Source organism: Lampetra fluviatilis, chromosome 26, assembly GCF_964198595.1.
Source record: "Lampetra fluviatilis chromosome 26, kcLamFluv1.1, whole genome shotgun sequence".
NCBI lineage: Eukaryota > Metazoa > Chordata > Hyperoartia > Petromyzontiformes > Petromyzontidae > Lampetra > Lampetra fluviatilis.
The window spans coordinates 114,542-131,749 of NC_136300.1; positions in this window are offsets into that span (position 1 = coordinate 114,542).

A 17,208-nucleotide genomic window follows, 5' to 3' on the forward strand; every position below is an offset into this window, starting at 1 on the left:
GTTGCTTTATTTGGTCACACCCCCGCACTGACATGGTATAATGTGACCTTTATCCAGCAGCGGATTTACAAAAAACTGTAAACCATAATAAATTTGCATGTTTTTTTCTCTTACAGGCTGCACAGATGGGTATTTTCATTGCAGCAATGGGCCATGCATTCCACTTTCCTTCCTATGTGATGGGAATTCAGACTGTGAGGAGCACAGTGATGAGAAGAACTGCCAGTGCGGCCTTGACCAACAGCGCTGTCAGAATTGGAATTGTGTGCAAAATGAGTTCCTGTGTGATGGAGCGGATGATTGCGGGGACTACTCTGATGAGACAAACTGCAGTGAGTGTTTGTTCCAAATTACTTTACGTGATTAAATGATTGAAAAACCGCATCATGAAAAGCAATGTCTCAGTGACTGTATGGATTACTCTGTTCCGCAAATTGTAGTGATTCTCTGTGTTTTATTTTTTATCTTTCATAAAAAAATATTGTATTCTAATTGTGTTATTGATGTATGTCATGAAACAAAGTAGTCATTCAAAACCCTCGCACAGCACGGCATCACGCAGTGTTAGGATATGGACCACAGACGTAGATATAACAGAATTACGTCTGAGATCGCTTCAAGTGACCTCTTATGCACACGATGTGCAGTACTTTCCCACAAAGCCAATATATTTCGATTTAAAGCTTTCGTGACTGCAGGGATTCATCTTCTTGATTCTTTCGGTAAAGTCACGTAGAAGGGAAGTAATAAAATAATAAAAATAAAACATAATAAAATAATTGTCACGACGTTTCGGCCACAACGCAAGCAGCCGTCCTCAGGTGAAGAAGCTTGGTGGTGTTTAATTCTTCACCTGAGGACGGCTGCTTGCGTTGTGGCCGAAACGTCGTGAGAATAATTTTATTATATTTTATTTTTATTATTTCATTACATCCCTTCTACGTGACTTTACCGAAAGAACCAAGAAGATGAAGCCAATATATGTTAATTCTCAAAGATTATGTTTAGCCGTATTAATTGAAAACATGATTCAGCATGGGTTTTTTTAACAGTAAGAGATGGCGAGGTTGAGAGAATCTCATCCGCTGCAATTCACAATACGGTTTAGTCACGAGTTGCTGAAGCGTGATTCGTACGCAGCATCTCAGTGATGCTTCCTCAGAGCTTTGACTCCTGAGGCACCCAGACACCTCTGTGTTTATATAACTGGTAATTAACATTAGCCTATCCATTTGTAGTGGGTTCTACGGAGGCACACCCTTGACTTTGGAGGCAACACGTTTATTATAACACCCCAACAGGGTATCTACATAAACATACACTGTTACTAGACCCCAACAGGGTAACTACATAAACGGGTCAGGTCAGCAACACACTGCCTGACCTGCGAAGCCGAGCTTAACGACCGAAGTCCGAAGAGACGTAGCACCGAGGGTTCCATTCCAGCAGACAGCCGCGATCGCTCTCGGGACCTCTCTTTTATGCTCCCGAGCATGGCTTTGCTCCGCCCTCGGCCACGCCCCCTTCTGGATCTCACCAGAAGGTTCTCGACCAAGCATCACGTGTCCCTCAAGCCACCCTTTGGGCCCTCTCGCTATTCTCTGACTGCCACCAGAACCAAGCCCCCTAGGGCCTGCTTCATGCCATACCTACTTTGGTGCCAGAGAGAGACTCAAGACGCACAGTTCCACTCAGTTGACAGTAGCTGGCGCTAAATGCCATAGTGACTCCATTAACATCACTACACATTAACAAAAACGTGTGTCACTTCAATATTAATAATTGAAAATATTTTTCCTCCAGGCTGCACAGATGGTTACTTTCATTGCAGCAATGGACCATGCATTCCACTTTCCTTCCTCTGTGATGGGGATTCAGACTGTGAGGATCAGAGTGATGAGAAGAACTGCCAGTGTGGGTCTGACCAACAGCGCTGTCAGAATGGGAACTGTGTGCAAAATGAGTTCTTGTGTGATGGAGCCGACGATTGTGGGGACTACTCTGATGAGACCAACTGCAGTGAGTGCTTTATTTTTACTGTTGTTCGTAAATAACATGCGGTTTACAAAGATAAACCATTGACATTAATCTTGGAGTTAAGTTTGCGTGGTTACAATGATTTGCGCATAGCACTGTACTGCATCAAGTAACCTGAGCAAAACTTTTTAGCCATGGCTGACATCAGCGACGAGTGAAATCAGATTTAGTTCATAGCCCCCCCATTTACCATTACGCACTGACCAATTTTGACTTATATGGTCACACTGATATAATGTGACGTGACCTTTATCTAGCAGTGGATTGACAAAAAACTGTAAGCCTTATGTAATTTGCGTATTTTTTCTTTCAGGCTGCACAGATGGGTATTTTCATTGCATCAATGGACCATGCATTCCACGTTCATTCGTCTGTGACGGGAATTCGGACTGCGTGGATCAGAGCGATGAGAAGAACTGCCAGTGTGGGCCTGACCAACAGTGCTGTCAGAATGGGAACTGTGTGCAAATTGAGTTCTTGTGTGATGGAGCCGACGATTGTGGGGACTACTCTGATGAAACCAACTACAGTGAGTGCTTTGTTTTTACTTTTCATAAATAACATGCAGTCTACAAAGATAATCCATTAACATTAATCTTGGAGTTCAGTTTGCAGGGTTACATTTATTAGCGCACAGCGCTGCACTGCATTCAGTAACCTGATTTACATTTTTAGCCATGGCTGACATCAATGACGAGTGAAATTGTATTTGATTCATAGCCCCCCATTTACCATTACGCACTGACCAATGTTGCCTTATATGGTCACACCCCCTCACTGACATGGTATGATGTGACCTTTATCCAGCAGTGGATTGACAAAAAAATGCAAACCCTAATTAATTCGCATATTTTTTCTCTTTCAGGCTGCACAGATGGGTATTTTCATTGCAGCAATGGGCCATGCATTCCACGTTCATTCGTCTGTGATGGGGATTCGGACTGTGTGGATCAGAGTGATGAGAAGAACTGCAAGTGTAGCCCTGACCTACAGCACTGTGGTAATTAAGTGTATATTGAGCAATGTGTTTTCAATTGTGTTTTCAGCAATGTACATATAGCTTTAGTTATCAGTTATTGCAAGTGTGATAAATGTTGTTATTGTGATTTACATATACAGGCAGTCTCTCGTTTACGATGGTCTGATTTACAACGATACACATTCCTGACGTTTATATAACTCCACCATAAATCGATTTATGACGCAGAAACTTGATTTACGATGCATCTTCTGACATAACCCCAATCATATTTGAACAGTCAGTCTGGTTTCCAATATTAGTTGGCGTGGAACTTTTGTTCTTCTCAATTCTTTTTGTGCATTTTTACCTCTTAAACCCTGTTAAATATGGCTGATAAAAGGGGAAGAAATCGGCAAGTGTCCGATTTATGATGTGGTTTCCGAAAACGTATTATGTCGTGAAAACGGGGACTGCCTTTATAATGCGCCATGTAACACACTTGTAATGCTTTGTTTATATTTTGAAGACAAATGCACAGACTCAGTATTCAAGTGTTCAAATGGTTGGCAGTGTATTCCTGGACATTTCTACTGCGACGGAGAGCCCGACTGTGCAGACTCGAGTGATGAGAATGCAGACTGCCATTGCCACCCAGACCAATTCCGCTGTGGAAATGGAACCTGCTTGGGAATAACAAATGTGTGTGATGGAGTCAATGATTGTGGCGACTATACGGATGAGAGAAACTGCAGTGAGTACAATTTTGTCTTGGTCAAAATGTTCTCGTCATAATTTTACATTTTTGCTTTGGTTAAAATTGGACATATTTAAAACTCATTTAATATTTTGTTTTAAGGTTGCTCTCCACAACAGTACACATGCAGTAACAGCACCACGGAGTGTCTGGACTTAATCTATGTTTGTGATGGAGAAGTTGACTGTAGTTATGGATCGGATGAAAGCGACTGTGAGCGAGGTAAGGTTTAAATATTTATATCGATCCCAATTGTTTCAATAATGGTGTTTCTTTTGCAGTGTATGAAATGTGTAGTTATCAAGAGAGTAAAATGCAAACTAGGTTACCAATAAAGAAGTACATATTGTTGAATTAGATAAATGTATTTACATATCTACAACATTTATTTGCACAAAACCAGAGTGTGCTGCAAGTGAGTTCCGCTGTGATGATAAGAAGAACTGCATTCGTGGAAACCTGTACTGCAATGGGGAATTCGACTGTGCAGACCAGAGTGATGAGAAGCCAAACTGTCAGTGCCACCCTGACCAACTTCGTTGTGGAAACGGAACCTGCGTAGCAAATGAGAGCTTCTGTGATGGAATCAATGAGTGTGGGGACTTCTTTGATGAGAGCAACTGCAGTGAGTTAAGGTTTACTATTAAAATGACTGAATTTTCACCACTGACGTCCTCCCTGAGACTGTCACGTGCAGACACACATACAAGAACACATCGAGTTCATAAGATACGTACGGACCATGCATAAACATCACTTCTGTACTCTACTTGTATGCTGCCATATCTAAGCTCCCCACCTTCATCAACCCACGTTGACCGGTGAAGTATGGTTAAATAACCCCCATGATCCGCACGACATGGCCTTCATTCAGCAGTGGATTAATAAAGGATTGTCCATGGACATGTACAGTCCTTTGTACATAGATTACTAAAACTGTGTACTTTTCAAGAAGAACATAGTAGTTTTAATCAACTGAAATATTACATTTAAAAACATTGTGTTTTTTTTCTTTCCTGCAGCTTGTACTCAAAATGAGTTCACATGCAAAAACAGCAGGGAATGTGTGAGTAGTATGGATGCCTGTGATGGGATCACAGATTGCAGTGATGGATCGGACGAAATCAACTGTAGCCAAGGTACTTTCTAAAAATAATCTTTTATGTTCCTATCTTTTAAAAATATATATAAAATACGGATTCACCAGTTTGGACTAGGGTTGTTAAATATCAACTGATAACCAGTCACCTCTCATTATGGATTGCCAGTTGATTATTAAGCCATGGTTACATCACTCCTATCACAGCCTCGTCACTGTCAAACCACCTTCCACATAGAGCTCATTTTCATATGGCCTCCATGGAAGGTGTTTAAGACCATCCCATCCAATCCAACAAATTAATTGCTGCACGTGAAGAGTGTGGGCCTACATACCTACTATAATCACCCAGAAATGTCTGTCCTTAATGCTCGTGACGTCACTCCACATCTACCAGCCCAACCTCATTTTAATATTCATGAGTATGTGACGTCCTCCAAATGGACACCCCCCACCTCTCCTCATTCATAATAATGAGTGGGTGACATCACTCAATATGGAGTACTGCCCCCCCTCACTAATAATCATGAGCAAGTGATGTCACTCCACATCTAACAGCCCCCCTCATTAATAATCATGAGCAGGTGACGTCCTCCAAATGGACACCCCCCCCCCCCCCATTATGATTACCTACTATAATGAGCAAAGAATGTCTGTGTGCAACGCTCGTTACGTCACTCCACGTCGACCAGCCCCCCTCATTAATTATCATGAACAGGTTACATCCTATTCATATTCTTTGGGTCTTTCGGTAAAGTCACGTCGATAGAACAAAATAATAAAAATGAAAATTACGTGAATATAAAAGGTTACGTCCTCCACATGGACCCCCCCCCCCCCCATTAATAATCATGAGCATGTGACGTCAATTTACAAGGAGCACCCTCCCCCCTCATTAATAATCATAAACAGGTGACGTCCTCCAAATGGACACCCCCCCCCCCCCATTCATAATAATTAGCGGTTGACGTCACTCCACATGGTGGGCCGAGGCGCCTTCCCCCTCCTCGGCGTCAACTTACAACCCTCCGTAATTCTATTGAGACATCAGAGTAAAAAGGACGTCATGATGAACAAGGGATTATAACCTTAAAATGAAATAGATCTGTGTCACCGCGACCTTACAAATTGCACACGCATTAATGCAATATCACGTCACGGTCTGCTTTTCGCTTGCAAGTTTCAGATTTACTGCAATACAACTGTCCTTGGATGGGCAAAAGGCTAGTTATTCATAGTTGTCACCATATTGTAGCTTCAATCATCATTCAATGTTGCTTGCCTTTAAACCTTCAGAGAACTAACATAATGTGCAGTTGTGCAAGGGTTTTACCATCTTCCATCTGATCACACAATATGTCTATTATAGTGAGGGTGGGAATCGGAAAAAAGATTGCACTTGAGTGCCAGGGTTATCCTCCAATCATGACACATTTTGCCAACATTGCACTGACATGGGTTACAGAATACTTGTTTTACTTCAACACCTGTGTGTATTTGTAGTGAGTCTAACTGAGTTGCAGACGTTGTTCCTTTTAGAGGCAACACATTTTATTTGTAACACGTAACACAAAGGGGTAACTGCCCCTTCACCAGATACAGCCTAGGGTGGTGACCACCCAGCTAATTACTCTATACAGAGGAGTTACTGCGACGAAGGGTCAGACCCTCACTCGGGTCTCCGACGACATGGTTGACCTCGTAGGACGAACAGCTTCAGCTTGAGTTGTAGAGCTTCCAGCTTGTAGATGTTGAGCTTCCAGCTTGTAGATGTTGAGCTTCCAGCTTGTAGAATGCAGCAACCCCGGTCCCTCTCAGGGACCCACCTTATATCCCCCTACGGTCGGGGCCGCTCCGCCCTCGGCCCCGCCCGCCTTCTCGAGCATTCTCGTTCTCTCTCGATCCTTCTCAAGAGCTCTCCCTGGACATGTGACCACCCACTAGCCCCCCCCCCCCCGACCTGGGGCCCCTTGTGTGGACTCTCCGAATCACGTGTCTACAGGGTTAACCAGAGTGCCACGGCCCGGGGCAACCCTGCCCCTGGGCTGATGCTCACCCCCTCCCCCTTGGGGGAGCCCCCACCACACGCTGTGCGTGGTGCCCGCACTATCCCAGTGCTCACCAAGCCCCACTAGGGCTGGTGTTACACACACCCACCCACACGGTGCTGTCCACGATGTAGGAACATCGAACGGCACGGCCCTTCCGGGCCTGCACCAAACAGTGACATTCCCAATGTCACTACATATTTCTAAAAGCTATGTATTAAAAAATGATGGCACAACTGTTTGGTTATGTGTGGTTCCAGCCATATACAGATTTACAGCTCAAGTCATGGTCAATAATACTATGAATGTTGAAGATTTAGAAAAGGAGGTGAGATTAGTTTTTTATGCATTTTTGGAGACATTTTATTATGAATGTAACAATTCAAATTTTTATGCATATACTGTACGTTTATTCCATTATTCAGTACAGAGGAATCTTTAGATTCATAACTAGAGATTGTATATGCACTGCATGGACCAATAAACATGTATTCAATTGTGACTGCATCAGGGCGATTCACTGATTCATAGAGGGAAACATTGTTACTGTTTAATGTGATTAAATAACTTTGTTAATAGGTGGTGGTAGGTTAAGGTTTCCTCTACACGATATATTGTTTATTTTGTCTAATGCTTGTCTCTATCCCCTCCCTGATCTCTGCCGCCTCATTCCATGTCTCACACCCCGTCTTACCCCCCCCCCCTCAAAAAAGCTACAAGATTATTTGAAGCGAACATCAGTAAACAAAAATGTTATGATACACATCACCATACTGAATTAATCATAATAGTAATACATTGAGATAATAAATTAACAATGATACAAGAAACAGTTGATGTGATTTGTTATTTTTTTAGTGTGCAAGGCAGAGATGTTATCTCTGCAACAGTCTGTGAACTTCACTCATCGAGTCCTCCACCACCGATGTTGAGTACTCGGTCTCCCAGACTGACAGTTTTGTTTTGCTGCCGCAGATACAGCTTAGTTTGTAGATGCCGGGATATTGCATGTCAGGGATCTTGTCCTTCACAGATGGGATCAGATCATGAATTTTATGTACTGTGTTAAATCGGACCTGGATCTTGTGTTTGTTCATGATTTTGGAAATATTTTTGGTTACCCCTGCTATGTATGGCAAGGTGATGGTTTTCATTGGATCCTCAGATGGCTCCTTCCTCACGGTTGGGGTGATGGCTTTGCGGATTGTGTAGTCAGAGTATCCATTCGTCTTGAAAGCTTGGTGTACGTCTTTGAGTTCACTGGTTAGGTGTTCATGGTCGGAGATACATTGAGCTCTATGGTGTAGAGTTTTGATGAGGGAATTATTCTGTGATGGATGGTAGTGGGAGTCAGGTTTTGGTAGGCATCAGTATGGCTTGTTTTCCAGTAGGCAGAATGGCTCATGGAGCCATCTGGTCTCTTTTTAATTAGGACATCCAAGAAAGGTAGCTTGCCATCCTTTTATACCTCCATGGTGAATTTGATGGCTCTGTGTATGTAATTGATGTGGTTGAGGAATTGGTTCAAAGCCGGTCGGCCATGTGGCCAGATGACAAACGTGTCATCCACGTACCTCTTCCACAAGGACGGGCGTAGAGTGGATGCCTGGATGGTGTCCGTCTCAAAATTTTCCATGAAAACATTGGCTACAACCAGAGATAAGGGAGAACCTATTGAGGTGCCTTCAGTTTGTTTGTAGAATGTTCCATTCCAGGTGAAATATGCATTAGTGAGGCAGTGTCTCACCAGGGCTGGTACATCAGCATTCAATCCTTGTTGGACCAAATCTTCAATGATTGCAATGGTATCGGGGACATGGACTTTGGTGAATAAAGAAACTACATTGAAACTAACAAGCAAATCACCTGGGGACAGTGAGATGTCCTTAATTGATGATACCAGGTGAGCTGAGTTAAGTACAGAAGAGGTGGTCTTACCAGTGAATGGCGGGTGAGCTAATGGTGGAGACGATGGGACGAAGGGGTGTACCTTCTTTATGGATTTTTGGTAAGCCATATAATCTGGGTGGTCTAGCAGCAGAAGGCTTTAAGGAAAACCGTTTGTTCTGTTCAATCAATGAAGCTGAATTAGTGATGATACTGTTCGTTTTTGTAACGAGGCTGTTGGTGGGATCTCTTTTAATTTTTGGATAGCTACCATCATTAAGTAGGTCCTGAATTTTGTTGTTGTACACGCTTTTGTCCATGATGACCGTGCGATGGCGTTGGATTGTGGGCCCAAAGGGTTTTGATCATGTTGGTTTGATACCTTTATGTGACTGTCTGGAATTTGGGTCTGACTTGGTGCATCCATGTCTGATCCCACGTGTGCGACGCCGAGTCGGCGACTAACTGCCAGGGCAGGATATGCATTTCCCCATTCCCGTGGACAGCATTCATGTTCATTCGGTGTGTAGATGGCGATGCCTGAACGCCCATACTTTGTTCAGTATCGTTTGGTGGAGGAGCATTGATGCATTGTTCAGACCAGTCCAAAATAGTCCAAAATATTTATTCTGGTAAGTTGATCATGGTGCTTGACAGATATCTGAGTGCCAAACTCACTCCAATTCTCTTCCATTTCCAGATTGGCTGCTGCTTCGAGCACCTCTGCTTGGGCCCTAGCAGCAGCTGCTTCTTTTTTGAGCTATAGGGTACTTAGCTTAGCATCCAGCTCAATTTTCTTCCGTGTGGCAGTAGCCACTAATATACTCTCTTGCTCTTCGAGCTCTGCTTTCCTCCGTGCGGCAGAAGCAACTAATGTACTCTCTTGCTCTCGTGCGGCAGCAGTTGCTAATATACTCTCTTGCTCTGCTTCCTTCCGTGCGGCAAGCAGTTGCTATGCTTGCTTCTTCTTGTATGCGGGCCTTTTCAATTAGCATGGCTTCCTCTTCCGCCATGTAGGAAATACGGGCGTTTGCTGCTTCTGCTGCTGCATGTGCCTGAGCTGCTGCCATGTCTGTGAGTGTGCTGAGCCTTTAGATCTTGTGGTAGACTTGGATGAGACAAAGTGCTGAGATCGTGTCTCTCTTAAGCCCTCCACATGGTCCATTGTATCTTGTATCACTGCCTGCACATTATCACCGAGCAGTTCAAGGAAGTGCTCTTGCATGCGCACTCATTCGATGCCTTATCTGTTTTCACCTTCATCAGGAGGGAAATGTATTTATTTGCCAGTAGCTTGTAGCTTGAGCTGCTCACCTTCACTCGCTGTATGGCCCGCTGAATTGAGGCCACTGTGTCTGAGGCATTTGAAGCTTCAGATATATCTGCTTCAACCCGGTCCCATGCCATTTGTATCCTGGCAGCAAGGTCTTGCTTATCAGCATCATAGCTTTCCAAGGCCCGTTGTGTCAGCCTGACCTCTCTTTGGGGCCTTGAACTCCCTTGGTCCTCTTGAGGCAGGATGGGAGGTCCTGGATTGCTTAAATCACTTTCATCAGCATCTCTCCCTGCTGAACTGTGGCTTTCCATGCTGCGATGCTTGCAACACAATTTTAATATAGACTCGTTGCAGAGCTGGTTGCTTACTGCAGGGCTGACTGCTTGAGAGCTCCTTGCTTGCTGCAGGCTAACTGCTTGAGAGCTCCTTGCTTGCTGCAGGCTGACTGCTTGAGAGCTCCTAGCTTGAGGAGCTGGTTGGGAAGCTCCAAGAAGAATGTCTTCTTACTTGCTGCAGAGCTGGCTGCAGAGCTGGTTGGGAGCTTCAAGAAGAGTGTCTTTTTACTGTCTCGGCCTCGCGGTGCGCTGCGTTGCACCGCTATCCAAGTAGTTAACCTCGCATCCAATAAACCTTCAAAGCCAGGGTGAACATCCGACTCCAAACGTAATTTATTGAATTGAACAAGGTAAAACTGATGGAAAAATACAGCACAGATACAGCATCTGTTAATACTTGGAAATATCAATACAATGAATGAACACTACAACATCATAACATTGTCTTAGATAACCTGAAACTCAACAATAGATCCTGGATGGACCAGGCACCTACATTTGTACTGAACAGCTCTACAAGGGAATAAGCTACTGTGTTAAATAAAGGCACATCGTGTAATCATCACACTGCATCCCAGATGTACAGCACTGCATATAACACTGAGCTGTGGATGAGACATTTCGTCATCCTTGCTCTCAAAATCGCAATATAGTTACTTGGGTACAAGTTTGACTCGACTTATTCAATTACAAGTAACATTCACAATAAGGCAAGTTACAGGCTTCGTTGTTAACTAGGCCTCGTTTTTATTATAATTTAACAGCATTATAAAGGCATTTACAGCATTATAACGGTCATTATAACATTATAACAGCATTCCCAATATTATAAGAACATAATCGAACTTACAGACAATGCTTCTTAAAGTCCCACAATGGACAGTTACAGTTGTCTTCACTGGGACGCGATTTGTGCTGCCATCTTGAACTCTGTGTAATGGCGGACCCCCAGCCTCGTGGCTGAAAGGCTGTCAAATCGTAGCTTCCTGGTCACGTGACCAAACTCAACCTCAAAACAGGAAATTCCTGTGTACACACACGTCCACTCCTGCCGTGAGGCAGAATACCTAGTATAGCACACGGGTGTGTTGGAGAGCAAATCCACAATATTTACAGTCTGAGTATGACGTTTCGCCAGTAATCATAACTTGCTTCATCAGGCGAAAACCTGATTTGTGGAGAAGTCCTCCTGTTTTGTTCCTTAAATAGAGGAATAGATGTGATGACTTCACCTGTGAGCCCTTCTTGTGCGAAGAGGGGGGAGATTAATTAATGCATATAAATTGCAATGGGTATCCATTGCCGGTTGGGTAATTTATATGGTAATAAAAATACATTATGCATGCACATTGTGCCTGTGCCGCCTGCCATTTGCGTGCAATAAAATAGCGCAGTACCTGTTATTGTCTGCGTGCACGTAATCCCCATTGATTTATGGTGACCTGCATAGGCCTGCATTTAAACAATATATTATTTGATGATTCGCTTCCAAGCAGCACTAAGCCTGCAGATATAGGAACGGTTAAAATTATACTCTTAGGTTTTTTCGGTAAAGTCACGTAGGTAAAAAATATAAATAAAAGAAAATAATAATACATAAAAAATAACTAAATTAAATCACGTTTTCGGAGGCAACACAAGTCTCCATCTTCAGGTGGGACCGTCACAGCCAAATTTACTGTATTAAGTGAAGAGAAATCCAGGAGACAAGATCTTATATACTGTACTGGTTAAGGGGAGGGGGGAGGAGCTTATCTAAATGTGGCAGTCAGGGACTGACTGAGAGGGTGGGGGGAAGTGAGCGGGGCTAGAAGGGAAGGTACAGCTGACACACCTCCGCAAGAATTACGGCCGATGTTGGCTACCAAAACCAAAAATAGCTGCACTGTTAAACGCTGGGGATGTCATCTTCTTGGTTCTTTCAGTAAAGTCACGTAGAAGGGAAGTAATAAAATAATAAAAATAAAACATAATAAAATAAAATAATTCTCACGACGTTTCGGCTACAATGCAAGCAGCCGTCTTCAGGTGAAGAATGAGACACTACCAAGCTAGGAGCTTATATATAAGCTGGGTTGGAGGTGGAAGAGCGCCTTAACAAAAAGAATGTGCATATGAAGAGGAATTTAGCATATTCATGGCAAATGCGTAGGAGGTGGGCGGGGGGGTTTCAAAGTCATATTATGCCTTTGCATTATGCAGGATCAGCAGCACCAAGGGAGGGTGCAGGGAGTAGCATTAACAAAGGAAAGGAATGTTAATAGTATGTAGCTGCAGTTACTAAACAACCACGTAGAAAACTAAAGTATAAACTACATAAAAAAACTAAAGTATAAACTGCATAGCACCATCAGTATACTTACTATACTCTACAATAAGCTGAGTTACTAACAGCAAGTAATACATTACAATTCTACGTCGTAAAAATTATATAATATGCTTCCATCTAAACTTTATTCTCTTACATCACACGAGCATACACCGTACTATATACTGCCATAGATAAACCCTGCGGAGAATACAATGCCAGTGAGTGGAACGCGGTCTGAAAGTCACCGTAAACGTGAACACAATCAGTTAAGATCCGAAATGGCTTATTACGTCCTTCCAATGATTGCTAAGCCAGAATCCATCTTCTCGGTTAAAATTGTCTCTGTGTTTGTATATGTGGATCGCCTCATGAACGAATCTCTCATGATAGCCAGATGGCTTGCAGAGAACCTCTGTCTTGGAGAAGTCAATGTCATGTGAGCCCACTGAGTTGTAACAGTGATCTGCCACGGCTGAGGTGTTTATCCTACCGTGTTTCAGGTCTGCTTTATGTTCACGGATGCGGTCCGAGACATGTCGTTGGGGATGTCAACAACTCGGTAAAATAGACTAGTACCTGTCAAATAAAATGGTACAAATATGTGTAGTTAAATATGTTTTACATGGTTGATAACATCTTTCCAATGATTGCTCAATTTGTACCCATCATCACGGTTGAAGTTATGTCTATATTTGTATATCTGAGTGGCTTCATGAACAAACCTTTTATGGTAGCCAGAAGGTTTGCAGAGCACCTTGGTCTCGGAAAAGACAATATCATGAGAGCCCACAGCGTTGTAACAATGATCAGCAACGGCGGAAAAATCAGTTTTGCCTTGTTTCAGATCTGACTTGTGCTCGCGGACACGATCAGAGACATGACGTTTCGTTTCCGCAATGTAACAATCACCACAGATGCAACTCTGTTTATAGACTCCAGGGTATTGCAAGTCAGGAATGACATCTTTCACAGATGGGATTAGATCACGAATTTTATGTACTGTACTGAATCGGACCTGGATCTTATGTTTGTTTCGAATTTCGGAGATATTTTTGGTCACGCCTGCTATGTATGGCAACATGATGGTTTTGATCGAAGTTTCAGGTGGTTGTTTCTGTATGGTGGGAGAAACAGCTTGGCGGATAGTACGGTCAGAGTGTCCGTTAGACGGAGACTTGTGTTGCCTCCGAAACGTCGTGGTTTAATTTAGTTATTTTCATTCATTATTATTTTACCTACGTGACTTTACCAAAAAAAACCTAAGAGTATGAATCCTTACAGTCACGAAAGCTTCAAATCTAGGGTTGAAATTCAGTTTTATTTCTCACAATTTCCATAGATTCTTCAATTAGTCTTGGCCAGTAGTAACTAGTTTTGCACAGAACTTCAACATTTTCATAATCAATTGAGTGTCCTTGTTGGCACGCGTGTTCTGCCATTGCCGACAATTGTATTTGGGAGTATTTATATATTTACGAGATCTAACTCAAAAAACCTATCTATATATATCAAAAAGGGAAATTTGTGAATGTGTGTCTGTTCAAAATGTTTAGCGTACTTTCCTACATGCAACAACTTGAAATTTGCCATGTGGGTACTTTCCAGACTGTACACGATGCCAAATTAAAAAAAATACACTTTTGTATAATATTTTTGGGGGGAGGCGCAATAATGCATATTTATTGCACGCAAGTGAGCGGTGACGTCACAGCTCTGTCATGTCACCCGCATGAGGCAGCGTGACGCGGTGTGCATCCCCTCCAACCCTCCGCGCAAGCCGGCTGGGGGGGGGGGGAATAGGTTACAAACTTTTACTGGTAGGAACGAAGTGGACCAGACCACCAATAGATTAATGTGTCCGTCCGTCCGTCCGCGTTTGTCCGTCCGTCCGTCCGCGTTTGTCCGTCCGTCCGTCCGCGTTTGTCCGTCCGTCCGTCCGTCCGCGTTTGTCCGTCCGTCCGTCCGTGTATCAACATCGCCCCCTACTGCAAACACTTGGCATGACCCTGTCTGACAAGATGGCCGCCCGCTCCCCCTGCGATATGTGAATTAAACAAGATGGCCGTCGCTTCCGGCGCATCACGGCAAAACTTTAAACTTCGCTTCAAAATTACTTTACTGAAACGCAGCACGTTTATTTAAAAAATTACGTTACTGAAACGCTGCACGCTTTTTAACACAGAGACAAGAAACATTTATTAACACAGAAACGAGATACATTTAATCGCCTTATTTGTGCACGAAAAGCACGGCACGAGGCCTAGTGCGGCAGGCTTCGTGAGGCCTAGTGCGGCAGGCTTATTAACACAGAGATGAAACGCAACACGTTTATTTAAAAACAATTACTTTACTGAAACGCAGCACGTTTTTTAACACAGAGACAAGAAACATTTATTATAACACAGACGAGATACATTTAATCGCCTTATTTGTGCACGAAAAGCACGGCACGAGGCCTAGTGCGGCAGGCTTCGTGAGGCCTAGTGCGGCAGGCTTATTAACACAGAGATGAAACGCAGCACGTTTATTTAAAAACAATTATTTTACTGAAACGCAGCACGTTTTTATAACACAGAGACAAGAAACATTTATTAACACAGAGACGAGATACATTTAATCGCCTTATTTGTGCACGAAAAGCACGGCACGAGGCCTAGTGCGGCAGGCTTCGTGAGGCCTAGTGCGGCAGGCTTATTAACACAGAGATGAAACGCAGCACGTTTATTTAAAAACAATTATTTTACTGAAACGCAGCACGTTTTTATAACACAGAGACAAGAAACATTTATTAACACAGAGACGAGATACATTTAATCGCCTTATTTGTGCACGAAAAGCACGGCACGAGGCCTAGTGCGGCAGGCTTCGTGAGGCCTAGTGCGGCAGGCTTATTAACACAGAGATGAAACGCAGCACGTTTATTTAAAAACAATTATTTTACTGAAACGCAGCACGTTTTTATAACACAGAGACTAGAAACATTTATTAACACAGAGACGAGATACATTTAATCGCCTTATTTGTGCACGAAAAGCACGGCACGAGGCCTAGTGCGGCAGGCTTCGTGAGGCCTAGTGCGGCAGGCTTATTAACACAGAGATGAAACGCAGCACGTTTATAAAAAAAAATTACTTTACTGAAACGCAGCACGTTTTTTTAACACAGAGACAAGAAACATTTATTAACACAGAGACGAGATACATTTAATCGCCTTATTTGTGCACGAAAAGCACGGCACGAGGCCTAGTGCGGCAGGCTTCGTGAGGCCTAGTGCGGCAGGCTTATTAACACAGAGATGAAACGCAGCACGTTTATTGTTGTTGTTGTGCATATTGGCAGTGGTACCTGACTCGGCTGAATCTGCAGCCCGGCAGCGGCAGAGCAGAGGCAGCGAGAGGCCTCGTCGCTGCTGCTATTCACTCGCTTATAGTTCTACCGTGTTCACTACATCTCTGTCGTGTTCACTACATCTGCTGTGTTCACTACATCTCTGCCGTGTTCACTATCATCTCTACATCTCTGTCGTGTTCACTATCATCTCTACATCTCTGCCGTGTTCACCACATCTCTGCCGTGTTCACCACATCTCTGCCGTGTTCACTACATCTGCTGTGTTCACTACATCTCTGCCGTGTTCACTATCATCTCTACATCTCTGTCGTGTTCACTATATCTCTGTCGTGTTAACTATCATCTCTACATCTCTGTCGTGTTCACTACATCTCTGCCGTGTTCACCACATCTCTGTCGTGTTCACTACATCGTATTCACACGTGTATCAACATCGCCCCCTACTGAAAACACTTGGCATGACCCTGTCCGACAAGATTACCGCCCGCTCCCCCTGCCATCACGGCAAAACTTTAAACTTCGCTTCAAAATTACTTTACAACAACAAACTTGCACCATCGCTACAGCTGCCGCGACGAGAGATGTGGGAGAAGCGGCGACCGCTGCCTTGCAGGTGAGAGGTGTGTATATGTGTGTGTGCGTGTGTGTATGCGCGTGTGTATGCGCGTGCGTGTGCGTGCGTATGCGCGTGTATGCGCGTGTGTATGCGCGTGTGTGCGTGTGTGTATGCGCGTGTGTGCGTGCGTGTGTGTGCGTGTGTATACGCGTGTGTGTGCGTGTGTGCGTGTGTGTATATGTGTGATTGTGTGCGTGTGTGTGCGTGCGTGTGTGCGTGTCCGGCCCACTCGAGCGGCGTGATGAATGGGCGCTATTGGGCTTCGGATCGTTATTCACGGCGAACTGGAAGCGTAGCAACACAACTTCATTACGTGTGTGTGTGCGTGCATGTGTGTGTACGTGCATGTGTGTGTACGTGTGTGTGTGTGCCGTGCCGGCCTTCATAGGTGCTGCTCGCTAACAGCACTTGCCCCGACAGTCTGTTCAGGCTACACGGGGGATCTTTGTCTTTGTGTGCGTGCGGTGTGTGCGTGTGTGCGTGTGTACGTTTATGCGCGTGTGTGCGCGTGTGTGTGTGCGTGTGTGTGCGGT